General features: G+C 45.0%; 2 non-coding genes across 2 annotated transcripts; one reads left to right on the top strand and one right to left on the bottom strand.

Moving 5' to 3' along the window:
* Positions 1-2,095: 2,095 nt before the first annotated feature.
* On the top strand, positions 2,096-2,260 carry LOC138243612 (U1 spliceosomal RNA). The gene has a single exon (XR_011192267.1). It is a non-coding gene; the product is annotated as a U1 spliceosomal RNA (small nuclear RNA).
* Positions 2,261-3,829: 1,569 nt separating this feature from the next.
* Positions 3,830-3,902, bottom strand: trnaf-gaa (transfer RNA phenylalanine (anticodon GAA)). Its single transcript has one exon. It is a non-coding gene; the product is annotated as a tRNA-Phe (tRNA).
* Between the last annotated feature and the right edge of the window lie 204 nt (positions 3,903-4,106).

Genomic DNA, 4,106 nt, shown 5'->3' with positions numbered 1-4,106 from the left:
CTTATTTTCCCAATTGCTTTTTTCCACTGTATTTATCATAATGGCTAGCCAATGTCCTCTCTTAGCTAGGTAATGTTACTTGTGGATGTGCTTCTGCATTGCGTAGAAGCACATGTATCCATAGAAAGTGTATTATACTACTATTTGAGCTACAGTACATAAAAATAATTATATCGTTATTAATTTCTTTAGGTACGTGATTCCATATTATATTCCCTATTAATCAAATTCTAAAAGTATGCTTTTATTTACTCCGATAACGAGCACATTCACAGAAAATGTGAATATCTTATGACTTTTCACAAAGTATATAAAGTTAAGATGGTCAGAAGGAGCATGTAAAAACGTTTCCGAAACCTGGTAAAATCTTACTACATGTAAGACTTTGATGCTTAAAATGTTTAGGAAGAAAGTGGAATACTGGTGTGTATTTTTTCTTTAAACTACCAATACCAGCCATATACAGTTTACACTATATGTTTATGTTCCTAAATTAATATAGTTTATGGTGGTGTATCGTGGTTGTAGAGGTTTGATGGGTTTACTGAGACAATTATTAATTGTAGCAGTAATCACGAGGTTGTTCGTTGTGGCTTTTAGAAAATCAATCGTCAGAACAACTAACAACGCACACACACGGGTTCAATACACGAGATACATTTATTCATATAAATTGTGCACCAAACATATACTAGTCTGCCTGGATACGAGCGGCAGACCTTACTGTGAGGGTTATCAATATACAAGGTATATAATCTCGAAGAGATGCCAACACAAAGAGATACACAACAGAGAATATATGTCAATATATATTGTTCGGTTACCAAATCGCTAATCAGTGTTATTACCCACTGTTACTCTAAACTCGGAAGTAAATACATTACTCATGAATTAAATTGATAACAACTTGTGTTGAGGTACAATTGAATTCTCGAGACACAATGTAGAACATGGCGTTTACTTATCCACTGTGTATGGATTTGGAATCTCCCGGCACGAACACCAAGTCACTCTTTTGCCTGGGAAGAAGCTGGTTCGTTCCTGGTCCAGCGCTGCTTCTGAATAAGCTATTCAGGTTGTCGATGAGGGTCCAACTGTAGGCTGCCGTTGATCAAGCGGATCATTCATGTTGGTAGAATTCTGAGTACGTATGGGATCCTCGGCCTCGCGCTTAGAACAAAGTCCAAGTCCCTTTGCAGACAACAGCAGTTGTCACGTGATTGTCTCTGAGGATGCGCGAAAATGGCCAAGGAGAGCCCCGATCTGAGCTTGCGCTCCCTTTTTGACCAAGACATAGATGTGTGCTGATTGGTTGAGAGTTTGGCGGGCATTAGAGACCCACGTGGTATTACCACGCCCTGCCAGTCCCTGATTGGTTGGTCAAGGTGAGATATGAGTCACTTACTCTTGACACTTAGGAATGCAGTCCAGATGTCCATTCGGCACTCCCTAGACAGATAGGCACCAATGGATGACCATTGATCATGATAGCCAGGCTAAGCTAAGTGCATCCCCATCTGGGAGCTGTCCATTATCAAAAGAAAACATCTTAAATCAACCTGCATGAATACTTTCTCTGTGGCTGCACCACAAAGATGGAGGGTGAGATGGGGCCTCATTTAGGACAGAATACCACGGCCTAATTCTGTCTTATTAACAAGCATTGCCGCTACAACGGCATCTCTCCTGTCAAACTTCCTCCTGACATGTTTGACAGGATCTGGGCCGTGGTGAACAGTGGGAAAGATGCCCTGTGGAGAGTGAGGAACATGGGGCTGTTCAAAGGCATCGAGGTCCCAGTCAAGGCAGCAGGTAGCCTGGCCCTGTTCATCACCCGAGAGAACTATTACCTCAGAGATCTGTGGAGAGAAGGGAGGGAGGAAGCAGAAAATCTGTGGGAAATTGAGAGCATAGGTCAATATCTCAAGAAACTGTGAAAAACATTATCATGTTTAAGTAAAGAATGTGATTTGCACCAGAAAAAAATAAATTGTTGCTATATAACTGGTACCGTGTCAAAATGTAATGAGATGGGATTATATATACTGTTTTAAGTATGTATATTAATGTAAAGCTTTCTAATTTGTGATGTCCTGTATTTTTTTGTGAAAAGAAAATAAAGTTCTTAAAAAATCGATTCACCCAGGGCGAGGCTCGGCCATTGCACTCCGGCTGTGCTGACCCCTGCGAATTCCCCAAATGTGGGAATCTCGACTGCATAATTTCTGGTAGTGGGGGACTGCGTTCGCGCTCTCTCCTGATGTGCTTGGTCAAATATCAGATACGGGAGAGTTAGGACACCATGAGCTGCGATAGGATCCCAGTTCGAAAGGAGTCGATGCCACTGCTGGTTCCCGGTTTCTTTTAGTTAGAGGTCCGGAGAAGCATTTCAAGCTGGTTACACTACTCCTTCCGGACATTCATTCCCTTTTCAAAGTCAGTCGTTTTGCTGTTGTCTGCATTATTTAGGCTGATTATCGAGGTTAGCCTTTATTTGGTCATGGGGGCCTCGGTACTGTATGCTAATTCTCAAGACAGTTTCACCCGTTTTCTGATTGCTAGGTTCTGTACCAGTGCAGACATGTCAAACAGTGAATAGCTGTACCTCTATTGTATCCGTGCTCAATGAATGAAATCAGTATTAAATGAATATATGTATAGTTATACGAAAAACAAGTGGTTTATTGACTCATCTTCATTTGCAGATTTAGAGGCAGCTTCGATATTCGGGGGAGGCATAAAACATGGTGCTGATCTTTGGAAAGCAGGAGGCAAAACTGACACGTTCTCATACAAGGAGCTGAAACCAGGCCACCTGGGTGAAGATCAGGTATCGTAACCGCTAGACCATATGGGAGCATACAGCCATGTTGTGCGTGCGTCATGTAAGCAAACTGTAATTGCTGCCTTCATGACCTGCTTGATGGAGAAAACACACAAGAGAGTTGGCACTCAGAGTGTCGAAGGGTTGATGTATACTAGGGCTCAGTTGAAATGCAGCGTCAGGACTTTTCCGACTAGTGTCACACAAAGAGAGTACATCCTTTCCTACTGGCTGTGTATGTCTCGGTAACTCGCTGTGATCGTATAGTGCTCAGAATTTGTGTTGTGGCCGCAACAACCCCGGTTCGAATCCACATACTGGCAGAATAGGAGGAGTACTGCCTGACTGGATCGTTGATGAACGACAGAGGCCACTCCGACCTCTTCTTGGTTTTCTTCAATGACTTACTAAGGATCTTCTTCACATTCGCCCATGCAGGGGAAGCCAGTTACACCAAAGCAAACGCAGGAAAGTGCATTTCAAGCAGAGACCAGGAAGGACTTGTTTACACCGAGAGTGGTCGGAGAATGGAACAATGCGCCCAGCCCTGTTGCTGGAGCCGATTCTTGATGAGATCTTGGGCTCACTAAGAGGCCCCCGCTGGATGCTAATCTTTCTGTTGTTCTTGCAGGTCCTGCGCTGCTTTTGAGCCGACAGAGCTCGTCCTGGTCTGTCGGCACAGCCCAATTGCAAATGATCGGCTCCACGTACAGAAGGAACGTGCGTTTGGTACAAGAGTGCACGAAGGCACCGGAAATACATTGGGAACAAATGACCAGTCGTTCAAGACCTCTGTGAAGTACAGGAGCGTGCAAAACGAGTCTGCTTCCACCCGGTCTCGAACCAGGGACCTTTCGTGTGTTAGGCGAACGTGATAGCCGCTACACTATGGAAACCTGCAGGGACCGCTGCTGGTGTCTTGCTTGCATTTCGGGCTGAGAAAGGGACGCGTCACTTTAGGCAGGGTGCGCTGGAGAGAGGAACAAAGGGCGCGATGAAACAAAATACCAAAACCCGGGATCAAACCAGGGACCTTTAGATCTTCAGTCTAACGCTCTCCCAACTGAGCTATTTTGGCGGTGCGCAGAGCCCACAGCCACCTGCTCCAGCCTTCCTGTGTTGCGGCATGAGCGCACCAAGAGTAGCGGGAGAGTGTTGCAGGAACGTCACTCTGAAGGAAAGCCACCCAGGTGCGCCCTCTGAGCTCTGTCCAGCGCATCTTCCTCGCATGGACTCCTGCCTGCGACGGGCAGGAAACAATTAGCAAGAACAGAACGACACC

The sequence above is a fragment of the Lepisosteus oculatus genome, chromosome 14 (genome assembly GCF_040954835.1).
Source record: "Lepisosteus oculatus isolate fLepOcu1 chromosome 14, fLepOcu1.hap2, whole genome shotgun sequence".
Classification (NCBI taxonomy): Eukaryota; Metazoa; Chordata; class Actinopteri; order Semionotiformes; family Lepisosteidae; genus Lepisosteus; species Lepisosteus oculatus.
This window is presented reverse-complemented; position numbering and strand designations above follow the sequence as displayed.